Source organism: Etheostoma spectabile, chromosome 11, assembly GCF_008692095.1.
Source record: "Etheostoma spectabile isolate EspeVRDwgs_2016 chromosome 11, UIUC_Espe_1.0, whole genome shotgun sequence".
Lineage (NCBI taxonomy): Eukaryota > Metazoa > Chordata > Actinopteri > Perciformes > Percidae > Etheostoma > Etheostoma spectabile.
The window spans coordinates 15,528,604-15,542,707 of record NC_045743.1 but is presented as its reverse complement, the minus strand read 5'-3'; positions in this window follow the sequence as shown (position 1 = coordinate 15,542,707).

The window sequence follows — 14,104 nt, the reverse complement described above, 5'->3', positions numbered from 1 at the left end:
GAAGTCTTCATACAATGTACATGCAGGGTTTGAGAGCATGAATCATCCATGATTATTCATTTGAGGGTACATATCGGTCAACAACAGGAGTTTTCTCAGGACATTTACTTGCAGGCCACTTACTTGTAGGACCGATAGAGCAGGTCTAGACCACACTCTATAATTTACAACGACCCAGCAATTTCCCCCAATGAAACAACAAAACAAAACAACAGACCATTAATGGACAGAGAACGTTGGCAGTGTGATCAGAAACCTTCTCAAACACATTTCCTCACATTGCTGCACATCTTTACCTCCTCTTGCAGCCTGTTTCTCCATACTCAGCCAAGCATTACAATACCTTTCTTTGGGTTTATGCGATGGCTTTACTGTTCTTCATATCCTAATCGAATCTTGCAGCTGAACTTTGCTTGCGCTCAGGGAGGTGAGTGGACTTTGCTTGCTCACACAGCCGTGGTGTTCTGCATACACAAGCAGCGATGGTGTTAAATTGTTACACAGGGGGGAGGGGGCGGTTAATCAGGGCTGTGTTAAATGTCTGCATATGATGTGCTGTGATGGTGGGGGTTGCAAATTGATGAGACTCATCACTCGTGTCCTTCATATTAGCATACTTCAGTGAGAGCAAGGAAACCATGTGTGGAGCTAATCCACTCATGTCTTCTGTCAAGTTTGCACCAAAAACTCTAGCCATTATAATGAAAATGACCTGGGGATGAGCAGTACAAGCAAATCTGCAGGTGAAGGATTTGATGCATGAGCCGTATTTTTAATTTGGATCACCTTGCTACTTATTATGTATTGTGCTCCTTTTTGTGTCAGATGCCCATTCAATTAATGTGGCCGATCTTGCTGCACAACAAAAAACTGCATTTCAATCAGGAGAGAGATGTTTGCAAATATGCAAATAAGGTTTATTGTACAGCTCAATAAAATGTAAAAAGTCTTTGGCGATCGCTCCATCGCTAAACAACATTTCGTATATACATAGGGGTAGAGAACCATCAGACCCCCCAGATGGAATCTAGACACCGGTGGTGGTGGCGAAGGAGCCCGAAGACCAGACCGAAGGAGGCTCAGGACCAGTCAGCTGGAGTAGATGACTGGAGGTGGAAGGGGGGTGGAGGGTTGCACTCTTTGCCTGCAGCTGATTTTTAACAGCAGGGTTGTGACTCTATGATTGGCCCTTGCTATTTGTTTACGATTCTGATTGGTTTAGCCTCCAAACCTCCAACAGCTGATTCGAGTTAGGCAGAGCATTGATTGAGAGTGAGGTCTTCCTAAAATAATTTACGCTGAGATACATTTTAATCAGGTAAGACTAGTTGCAAATATGAGACAGTCATACACAGCATGATGAAATGTACATTTATTTGGATAACAGCTGAATTGATTTAGGAGTGCATTGATTAAAAGTTAGATCTTCCTGAAAGAATTTACACTGAGCAAAATGAGACACCAATTACCCACAGAAATTGTTGGAAGTAGTACTCAGATCTTTTACTTCAGTCAAAGTAATATCGCACCGGTAAAAATACTCTGTTACAATTAAAAGTCCTGCATTGAAGATGTTTCTTAAGTAAACGTGTCTGAGTATCATCATGAAAATGTACTTAAGTATTACAAGTAAAAATACCCATTGCAAAAACTTCCTCACGTTTTAGAAACTGGAAACTATCCACACAGTTCTGTTCAAATCATTTCCCCTGGACTTGCAGGCTGTTTTATTTGTCAGTAGTTTATTTTTTAATAAAACATTGTATTTTATAAACTACATGTGTTTTGTGGACAAAAATTGTAATTTATAAAGTAACTGGTAACTAAAGTGATCCGATTAATATAGTGGAGTGAAAAGTACAATGTTCCTCTCTGAAATGTAGTGGAGTAGAAGTAGAAAATGGCATGAAAAGAAAATGCATAAGTAAAGTAGAAGTGACTCAAATTTGTACTCAAGCACAGTACTTGAGTGAATGTACTTAGTTACATTCCACCAGTTAAGTGGTATGAGTAGTACATACAGTAAATCCTCTGCCGGAAGACATGTTGGAGTGCATGTTGTAAAGTTCATCCCAAAGGCCTGAGGCCATGAGTCAATCAGTGTTGTGGAGCTCAGATGGCAGCAGCCAGCTCTGACATATTAATTAGTGATGACTTTCCCTTCTGGCTGTGATGCCAGGCGGCTACAGCAAAGGTGAGACACTGCAGGGAAATATGCAGAAAACTTCCTAGAGCTCATCTCAGGTTTTGATCTGCTGGCATCGTTGTTATTGTTGTTCACTTTCATTTATGAAGATGAAAGTGGTGCTGCTCTGACATCTGCAGGGCTGACAGCATGTGAAAAAGGCACAGTTCTGCTGTGAGAGTTTGACTTCATACTCATTTCATTTTGGAATAATGTCTTGTCTTTTATTTCATGTTGATGTTTGAATATACAGTAGACAGTATGCTGTAGCTGAAAACAACCTTTGTAGAAGAGAACCATACTAGTCATTAACCCTTCACCTACCTCCATGGCATGGATCCACCCATTCTCACCTGACTCACTCCTAATCAGTGGTCTATTTTATAAGCCCCCACCATTTCCTTTGTTCTGGCAGTGACATGAAGCTGCATGTGAGGGCCCTCTGTCCCTTCGATTTAGAGACAAATCTTTGGCTGTGCGTGACATCACCGACAAGCCTCATCATCTCCCATTGTCCTATTTGTGTACATAGTGACATTAAATGGCTTAAACTAAAAACATCTGTTCATTCTTATTGTTGTACCATGTACAAATAGATGGTGGGAATACTGTTTTGACAATTTCCTGAGCGTCACAAACATGTAAGTTCAACTCTTAATAAAAAAGAAAAATTATTATGAGCACAAAAATATAAAGTGGTAGAGCCTTTCTTGGTGAATGCACTGGGTGAGCAGCAGCCTTCATCCTAATGAATGACCTGCCATGTTCCGGCCTCTTAGCCTCTCCAATGTCATATTTTCTCAGTCTGTGAATCCAAACATGAATTTTTTAGCTCTGGAAATGGATGATTTCTCATTGAGCCCTCCATTACCAAGACTGCCTTGTGCAAGCCTCTGATCGCAGTGATCTCCTCAGAGAGTGCTCATTTTAATAAAGGCCTCAAGCAACGCACGAACAAAACTTAGAAGCTCCAGACATGCTGACCTTTTATCATGCAGTCATTTTTTTCTTCTTGTGCTCTTAAAGGGGAACGTGTAAAAGCCCTTGAGACCAACAGGAATTAGCTCTTAATTAAAGCAAGCTGCATATCACATGTCCAGTCCCTGTGGCAGTAAATGTTGTTCGTTGGACAGGTAGAAAATTTGTACCCTAATAGTTCTTGTTGATACCCTCAAACGAAGGAAAGTCCTTGGTTTGCTGATGTCTTCATCCAAAGCACTGTTTATTCTCCCACACAGGCTGAATAAAAGGTCAGCTGAGCAATATTTCTGACATTAGATTTTAAAAAGTTATAACTTTCCATCGATTGACTGTCAGTTGCATCCCCTTTATCATGGGGTGGTGGCAAAGTGAGCGGACAGAGACTGAATACGGACACTGACAGCGCCACCCTGGGAATTTCGAGATTGATTTTAATTAATAACGAATGATTTTAATCCCAGTCATAAAGTTAGTGATATATTTAAGATCACACAGGTAAGTATACAACACAGCCAGAGACAGGGTTCAACTTTTAAAAGAACACATTTTATTTCAATCAGTTTAAAAAAAAAAAGAAGGGGAAAATGTATACACACAACTGTGCTGAGGCTTACCAGTGGTGGGGGGAGGAGTACGAGGGCAGTGAGGGATAGCCACAGGAAGGTGATTCACCACCCGGACACCAACACCACCACCTTTGGCTCTCAGCGACTAAATTGGGAACAAAATGGGACAGACACACACTTAGCAAGGTTCTCTCCACAAAAGTACATCAAAATCAATATAATGAAAGGAATAAACTGAAATAACTTAACACAATATAGATAATATTTTTTAAACTGCCAGAGCCACTAGTGTTTCCAAGAGGCAGTGCAAAACAAGACGAAATTCAAAAGAATACTTGGCAAAAAACTAAAAAACAAAAATACCAATTATTAGAACACATTAACTTAACCAAAGAAACTAAGATTTTTAAATAGAAAAACTCACTGATGAAAAGAAAACTTAACAGAGTATAACTAACATTTAACTAAACTGAAGACAAAATAAACAAAGGGAAAAGAAACAACTTAGAAAACCAGATTGACATAGGGGGCCAAACCCTTCTGCTACATTCACCTGTTTAAAACAATGGTTCCCACAGGTGGCGCACACAATGGCCCAGTGGCTGTGAGTGTTAGACAGGCGTGCAGCAATCGGTGAAAATTGCTACAAGACTAGGGATTTTAAGATTCAACAGCAGCCCAGACAAAACAGCAACAGGTGGTTGCTATGCTAGGCAGCTAACCCAACTTTCCGAAGAAGAGGAGCAAACAGTTTTTAACTGTGCTCGGATTATGTTGTGGTTTGTGGACTTTATTTGAGTTAAGTGGACGCTGTAAGGCTACAGAAAATAAACACCTCAAACGCAAACTATTGGAAAGGACTGGACATTGTTATTCTGAGTACATGTTAGAAACAATAATCCAAATTTTAATCAAAAGATTGTGAATGCACTGTAGCGTGTAGCGAAAAATTTGCAAACCACGTCATTAGAAAACACAAAAGTTATTTCCAACTGTGCAACCATGTAGGATTCAAACCGTGTTAGGACTTTCATAAATTTAAGGCAAATCAAGCTTGCAAATATGGGATCAGTATATCTAAAGTACAGTATATGTTTGGCCTGAGGTTGAAGAATGGAGTTTAATTTTATTCAAGTATTAAGATGTGGGTCAGCCATTGCATAAATTGGATGTTATAGAGTGTTTTAAAGGTCTTGCAGATGATTAGAATTTCATACAGTATAATGAGTACTTCATGAATAGCACCAGCAGTCCATGCAGTGCATGTCAGTAACTGTACACAGGTACGTTTGCATTAGGTGCCCTGCTATTATAAATAACAAAGAACAAAGAAAAAATGTAAGCCTGAAGCTTGGCGTATATTAATTTATGTATATCATGCCACAATCACCATCTTTTGTCAATAAAGACAAAAGATTCTGGTAACATTTGCCGCCTCACATGATTGCCGCTGCCTGAAGTAGAACTTATGTTCGCTGTAAAGGATTCTTACCTCAAGGTTCAAGTTTCCTTTAACTGTATCCCACGATCTTCTTAGGCAAATAGAACTTGTTTATGTGTGGGGGGGGGGGGTTAAGAGGTGAAGGTGTGAGGCCAGGAGAGATTAAATTCCATAAGCCTCAGTGAAGAGTTATGTTTCAAGATGGGTTTTAAAGGTTATAATAGAGGAGGAAGAGCGATTAAGGTTGTGCGACAGGGTCGTAATGTGTAGAAACAGCTAGTAAGTTAACCTCTGATTTAGAATATTTTACTACAGATATTTCAATCAAGAGAGACATGTTTGCAGACGTGCAAATAAGATTTATTGTACAGCTCAAATAAAATGTACAAATTCTTTTGCAATTAGACTCCATCGCTATACAAATATTTTGTATATCTGTATAGGGCTGGAGAACCATCAGACCCCCCAGATGGAATCTAGACACCGGTGGTGGTGGCGAAGGAGCCCGAAGACCAGACCGAAGGAGGCTCAGGACCAGTCAGCTGGAGTAGATGACTGGAGGTGGAAGGGGGGGGGTGGAGGGTTGCACTCTTTGCCTGCAACAACAGCTGAAAAGAAAGGAGAGAGAGAGATTTTTTCAAGCAGGGTTGTGACTCATTGATTGGCCCTTGCTATTGTGCAATGATTCTGATTGGTTTAGCAGGAACGTGAACGCCTCCAACAGCTGATTTGAGTTAGGCAGAGCATTGATTATGAGTGAGGTCTTTCTGAAAGGATTTACACTGAGATACATTTCAATCAGGAGACTAGTTGCATGTATGCAACACTTATACACGCATGGTAAAATGTACATTTATTTGGATAACAGCTGAATTGATTTAGGAGTGCATTGATTAAAAGTTAGATCTTCCTGAAAGAACTTACACTGAGCTACATGTGGTCCCAAGGTCAACAATGAATATGTGTGCTTAGCATTTGTGTTGATGCACTGATTTGTTGCTTCAATTGTTTAACAGAACTATGTTTGAGGATTTCCAATGTTGTTTTTGGACCCCATCCAGACAATAAGGAAAAAGTATTGAAAATGTAATACGTAATTAAATAACACAATCTATTGTATCTTAATATTATATCTCTATTTTACACTAAATGGGCCACAAACATGTGGACACCTAACCATTACACCTATGTGTAATTGCTGAAAATCTTATTAAAAACAAAGGCCATGCTGCTTTAACAGCCTTAACTTCTCCAGAATAGTTTTCCACAACATTGTGTGGAACCTGGCTGCAGGGATTTGATCCCATTCAGCCACAAGAGCATTAGTGAGGCCCAACACTGATGTTGGGTGATAGGGCCTGGCTCCCAGTCGGCATTCCAGTTCATCCCAAAGGGGTTGGTAGGGTTGAGGTCAGGGCTCTGTGCACGTCAGTAAAGTTATTCCACACCAAACTGGAAAAAAACATTTCCTTGCATTGTCATGTCTAAAATATCATTACCAAGGGGTCTAGCCAAAACAATACAGTAAAATAGACCCAGACCAATTCACAAAAATATATGGTCAGGACTGTCCACATACCTTTGTCTATATGTGGAAGTGTGGGCTTGATGTGCAATTATCATTGCATTTTTGTAACATTATCAGTCAATTACTGTTGAGTTGCAAGTTGTTACAATGCAGTACAGTTATTATGCAATAAGCCTCACCCATGGTGTTGCGCTTTGTAACTGATAAATAACAATAACAATACAATGAAACAATCTCGCCGAAAATACATCTTTATGTTGTATTTTACTGACAGGAACATGTGTCAGGTGCAGATTTAAAGTGTATGCACATTGTTTTATGTGTCTATGCCACAATAAAAAACATTCACATTTATGTGTAGGGATTCTGATGGCAAGTATATTTTAAACGAAATATGTGATGTCCAGTACATGTCAGATTAATTTATTTAACATTGCAGAACAGCGAGAGAACCCCAACGGTACTTACCTCCATGAACTTGTCACAGTACAAGTGCAAAAGATCATGGTACACTAAATTTTCATTTTCACTTACTGCTTAGAAAATACATGCTTGGCAGCTTTTCCCCAAACAGTTCCACATGGCATAACAGGGGAGTGAGAAGCATATTACATTCCAAATTATATGCATCCCAGCCTGTGACAATCCCTCTGTTCCCGTTTTACTTTGTAAGTCATCTGGATCACTTGCTCATTTCATTTAAAAAAGGTGGCATATGCTAGCACAAAAGCCGTTCTAATTTATGTAAAATACCACTGCAACATATTCATACTCTGACACATTTGTGCATTCCACTGCATCATAAGGTCTGACTTCCTACACCGGTCAAAGTTATTGTTGAAGGGCTGAGAAATGGAAAGTAAAACAATTGCAATTTTATGGAGGTAGGGAAAAGTTTGGCAAGTGTTCGCTAAAAGCTGTCGCAACGGCGTGTCTGAAAGATGGAGATAAAATCGTTGAGTTGTCAGATTGCCACCTGGTATAACATACGAGAGTGGAGGTGAGCATGAAATCCTCATAAACCAAAATGCAGCAGTCTATCATCAACATGAGATGAGAAGGAAATGTGTCATGCAAGGTCACAGCGAAGCAAGTGTGACATTAAAAACAGCTCAAGACGTTAATTCACTCTAAATGTGCCATTTATATGCCATGGAAAGCTTACCTGACAATATATGCCTTGTAAAGCTTTGTGCAAAGGTCATTTGGAAGTTTCTCCGGCACAGTTTGAAACTTTTAGGGGTATTTCTTTGTTAAAGTGTTGACAGAAGGCATCAGAAAAAAAAACAGTCCTCAGCCTACTGCAGTGTCATTTTTGGCAACAAACATTTTAATATTTAAGCAGCTACTCGCAAAGACATGATGGAGTCTGATCGCTATACACTGCCAACTGACGGCTTAATTTGTGAAGTATCTTATTTTATGCTGCCAGCACAATAGTCTGGATGTATAGTCATTTATGTGGGCAAGTTATCTTTCCAGTTTTGCAGACATTCACTTCTGAAATGTGCTGGCATTGTATATAGAAGTCACGGCTGTGGAAAATGAGAATGAAAATTATGTTTTCACTCATCCTGTGACTTGACTGGCATTTCTCTTGCGCTGATAACGTTTGTGCGTCCCAAGACTTGTTGATCTGTCATGGCCAATGCATTAGCGTTGTTCAAAGACATTTAGCTGTGGAGGCAGTCAGGTGTGAGGGGGTTTGGACCTGGAAAGTGTGATGTGTATTGTTGGAATAAAATGTATTCATATCATGTGTGCATGACATCATTATATTCACGTAGTGCATTATATTAATCTGTGGTTAAATTCATTATATTTTGAGCTAAAGAGCAAAAGCATTACAATGTCTGCTTGGTTTCAGTGTGATAGTTCATAATTTACTGTGACCTTTTTAATAAGTTGTTTTGGTACAATGTGTCCAACCATAGCTCTGCCAAGTGAGTTTAATTCTGGAAAGCAGGGCCAAGGGGTTTGGGACACGTCCTGTGTATGGGTGAAGTCCTCTCCAGTAGCAGTCTGAGACCTGTTATCTATTTTGCAGGCCAAGCTTGCTAGGCACTAACCTTCTGAGACAAAACACAGCGCACAAACATGTCACGTGGTAACAAATGAACTGACCCAGGTACACATAGATCATGCAGAAAGGGAAAAGAGTTAGACAAACTAGGGAGAGATATTGATGCATAATTCTCTTTAACCTTGTCTCTGGAATATTCCATGGTATTAAACGTTCTTTCATCCAACCTAACGGACTTGAACCCTTCTCCTGAAAGAATCTAGAAGGGCAGGATTTCGCCCCAACATTTTGGCGAGCAGCCAGGAGGAAGAGGTTCCATTGGACAAAACACCAGAACCGGACACTCTGATCATCACCAAGGGCCCACCTAAAAGGTAAGCAGAACCTTTTTATATCAAATCTGCTATATTGGAGAAAACTAAATTGAATGTGTGAGGTCCTTGGTCTGGTTGACAATTTAGAAAAGGTATTTTGATTAATCTTGACATCAAGACAGATAGGTTGGATTCTAAGAACGTACCATATTTGTTGTGATAATATAAGGAAGTCAGACTCAAGTGGGTAGCACTTTAAAGAAAAAGTGTGAAGGTGTAGTGTCGAAGTAGACATGAAAAGCAGCACTATATTGGCTTAATTAGTGTGAAGAAGAGTCAGAGACGAAAAGTAACGTCTCTAAAAATAGAGTCGTGAAAGGTAGTGACACTGAGGTGATCATGAAGGATAACACTAACATTGACTATTTAGTGTGAAAGGTAGTCTCAAGTTTAAAATAATTCTCTGTAAAAACTAAATAAATAAATAAATAAATAAAAGAAGAATAATAATAATAAGAATAATCATAAATTTGGAGTAATGGAGGCCCAAAGAGATCATATAATTACCGGCGTAGGCTGCGGGCCCTATAAACCGTGGAAAAAACAAATGGAATTGATAATGCGCGGAATGGCAGATAAGACAGCTGAAAAAGACCAGGAAAAGGTTAAAAAAGAAACAAAGACAGTGTTGTGGCCTCTCTTCAGGATAACGCAGAGGACACCACAACTACATTATTGGCACTTTGGGAAAGTCAGAATAGATATAGACAGGAGTTAGAACAATGTAAGAAACAATTGGGTGACTCAAAGGCTTTGCTACCACGATCCAAACTCAAGAAAAAGGTAAAAGATTAGAGGCCCAGGGTCTGAAATTCATGAATTAGCATTAATGGGCCAAAGTGTGAGTCATCTCATGTCAGACAAAACAGAAAAAAAACGAGGGAGTCAAGGGAGCCAAAGGTCCTATGTTTCAGAACAAGACAGAATCAGAACCAGACATGACATTAAGCCTCCCTCTTATGTTGCTACATCCGACACTCAGCTGACGAACTAAGGCCCCAGACCCCCGGACTATACCAATAATAGATGGTGACAAGCGGCACAGTACTTTCTCTTGACTCAGGACACCAGACCAGACAGACAGAGCCAAGCGCGCCCCCGAGCCCCTCCCCTCTCTGCTCCTCTCCTCCTGTAGAACAGGAACGCGCACTCTCAGGCAGCAATGGAAAGTTATGAGAATGCTCCATTCAGTCAGAGAATGAGGCTTGAACAGCTGGAGGAATACAAGAAACAGAGTAACACAGGCCACAAGCAGGGAGTGGACACTCTGGAGGAAGGCGCGAGAAAGAATTAAGGGACAGGAAAAAATCCAGAGAAAAAGGGCAATACATCTGTGTGGTTCAGGAAGGCGGTGTTTGCAGGGCTGCCATCAGAGGTGTGTGTAAATTGGAAGAAATTTAGATGATGATTGTGAAGATGCGTGTGGCGGAAACATGTTAGACATCATTTAGATATTGCTAAGTAAAGCTGACAAAAAGGGGAGTTAAAACACTGAGCTGCAGACACAGCTTTTGAAACTACAGTTAGCAGAAGCAAAGCTAAACTTAACAAAAAGATGCTCAGTACAAATGTCTGTCACAATGCCGGTGATTCTAACCCATATCCTCCACCCCCTCCAGTCAACCCCTCCCCTTTCCCTTGTGATCCTATCCCCCAGATCCTCCTCCCTTCCCTGCTCCTCAGCAGCCTATCCTCCTGCTTTCCTACTCCCCAGGGATATTTTTCCCATCCAGAGGTCAGTTCAGGGGTACATACAGGGGGGCTGCAATCCGTTTCAACAGACCCCAACCACTTCGACAGAGTGGATGCTTCTTGTGCGGTGCCATGGACCACTGGAAAGTTGCTGCCCACATGCTCAACCAAGGCAGAGAGGGCAAGGCAGAGGACAACAAGGGGGACCACCAGGCCAAACCCCACCATTGCTCCCAGCATACGGACACCAGGCCAGTATCCCCTGACACAGGAAGGTGACCAGGCTCCAGGATGGTATGAGGGTATGTACTGAGGGGGCCCAGGGGAAGCTACGGAGAGGGCTTTGGCAGAACTCTCCTTGCAGTGGAAGTAGGTGGGAAGACTATCCATTTTTAGTGGATTCAGATGCTCCTACTCACTTGAATGACACAAATAATGCACCTCTATCAGAACGATTGTGACTGTTGTAGGCTTCTCTGGGAAAAGACAGAAGCTGCCTGTTTTATCTCTCTTCTGTTCATGAGACACCACTCACACTGGCATCCTGTCTGCCTAACATCAATGGAAACCCTGGATTTGCAGCCTCCGTCCGTATGTACCGCCTGCTAACCTCCACACCTCACCCTCCATAATGAGAGAAAATGACCTTCTCTATTATAATGAGTTTTCCGATAACCTATTTGGTAACAGTGGGATTTAAAATCCACTAGCATCTATGCAGGTAACCAAGGTGTAGCTGTTGAGGTCAGAACTCACCCTGAACAAATGTCCTGGTACAAAATGTCAGGTGAATCTGTTCCCCACATTACTCTGGCAATAAACCCCAAACATCTAGCTAAGGAATTAGCGCCAATGGTTAAATCTGCAGTAGCTGCTAAAGATTTTAGACGCACTCAACTGACGTTGTTTCTACTCACCCAGCATGACACATACTCCATCCACATGTTCCGCCATATGTGCATGATACTGCTTTTTTGGAGAACGTTTCATTTCCAGGTCACATGGTAGAGAAATGACTGATCACCCTGACGCGGCTGCCCCGGTGACCTCACTTCCTGAATCCATGGAGTACTGGCTCCACAGATGTAGGTTTGGTGCATTGTAAAACCTGTCACATTTGAAATGAAACTTTGCTACCGATCAGACAGCCTCAGTACCCCATTAAACCAGTGGCTATTGAAGGTATTTCTCACACAATACAAGGCCTATGGTGCACGACTTGAGAAAAGTAAATGCTAATCTGGAACACCTACGTGCCCCGTTCCAAATCCTATGTGGCCTTACAAATTTGTTGCCTACACAAAAATGGTTCACATGCATTGATTGGCTAATGCTTTTTCTGTCTCCCGTTAGACCTAGAGCGTCGCGAACGGTAAACATCTGCACTGACTCAGCATATGTGGTAGGGGCTTGTCACTTAAACCTCCAGCAATGGGTAAGAACAGGGTTTGTAACTGCATCAGGAGAGCCAATTAGACATGAACAGGAAATTAAACTGTTAGTGCATCGCTTACAGGAACCTGCAGGAGTGGCAGTGATTGAATGTAGGGGGCATGACAGTGGGAAGTCAGAAGAGGCAGAAGGAAATAGAATGGCAGATGAAGCAGCTAAAAGGAGTGCAGGATACGACAACCGTTTATGCAGACAACTAGTGTGCAGACCAGAGGATGAAACACAACGCACACCAGACACCCTAAAAGAACTACATTTGAAAGCTATCCCAGAAGAGAAAACATAGTGTAAAAACAGAGGAGCTAGAGAGGTGGACGGAATCTTGCGCGGACCTGACAGGAGAGTACTGTTACCTCTTAGCATTACCAGACAGACTTTGACTGAAACATATAGATTAGGACATGTGGGATCAAACCAGCTGGACAGAGCGCTATGTCACTGATGGCATCCACACATGAAAGACATGACAAAAACTAGGTAGGAGAATGCCAGACATGCTTGCAATACAACCCAAAACCAACAGTGAAACCAGAAATGGGAGCATTCCCACTGACGTACGACACAATGAGGGAGGTAATCATTGACTTTACTGATATGGGGACAGTTAGCAGAGGGTGCCAATACCGATTGGTACCGATCTAGCGGCTACTGGGCCAGCAGAAAGTAAAGTAAAAAGATTGCCCAAAGCCTATTTTTATGATTTACAAGTATTTGTGTCCAGGTTCTCCAAACAGAAAGGTGAGAGATCCACAGCCCACACATTCCCCCAGGCTGCCTGGGTCAGCCTCAGAGAGATAAAAAGGAAGTGGAACCAACCCAGGTGGACCGGTCCATTCGAGGTGACTGAACGCACCAACCATGCAGTGAAACTACGCAGAAAGGGGGAAACATCATTGGAGTCAGTGCACGCCAGCGGAGGAGCCAGGACGGACCCTGAGTGAAGTGCAAGCCGCACTGGAAGAAAGCGAACGCATCCCTTCGGACGAAGAGACGAGCAAGAAAGAGCAAAAGGGACCAGCAAAGGGGCAGAATAATCCCCTCCCAAGCTCCAACTCCAGGGATTAGTCCAATCCCTGGTTGAAGAAAGAAGTGGACACAAGGTTGACGAAGAGTGAAGGTTGAAAACGCCCAGGTTAGAGGTTCTGAATCTGGTATAAAGGTATCCAGTCAACAGTCAAGATGAATTCCATTCCCAATGAAGCGTTTGCATTGTTATTTGTAATATCTGTTGTAATTGTGCCTGTGATTCTGATTTTGTGTAGAGAATTTCGGGATCTGTTCAGTAGGTGGTTAGTTAATGATGATTTTAAAAAAGATCAAAAGGGGGAGTGGAAACCTCTTATGTGTCCTGGGATGCTCCATGATTGGTGCTGGGACTCTTGTCATTTTGTTTTGATCACTGAATAGGTATCCATAATGGTGGTCCCGGTGGGACCAAAGGGGGATTGTTGGAATAAAGTATTCATATCATGTGTGCATGACATCATTATATTCACGTAGTGCATTATATTAATCATGTGTGTTAAATTCATATATTTTGAGCTAAAGAGCAAAAGCATTACACATAGTCTGCTTGGTTTCAGTGTGATAGTTCATAAGTTTACTGTGACCTTTTTAATAAGTTGTTTTGGTACAAATGTGTCCAACCATAGCTCTGCCAAAGTGAGTTTAATTCTGGAAGCAGGGCCAAGGGTGGTTGGGACCGTCTGTGTATGGGTGAAGGTCCTCTCCAGTAGCAGTCTGAGACCTGTTATCTATTTGCAGGCCAAGCTCTGCTAGGCACTAACCTTCTGAAGACAAAACACAGCGCACAAACATGTCACGTGGTAACAAATGAACTGACCCAGTACAACAAAGATCTG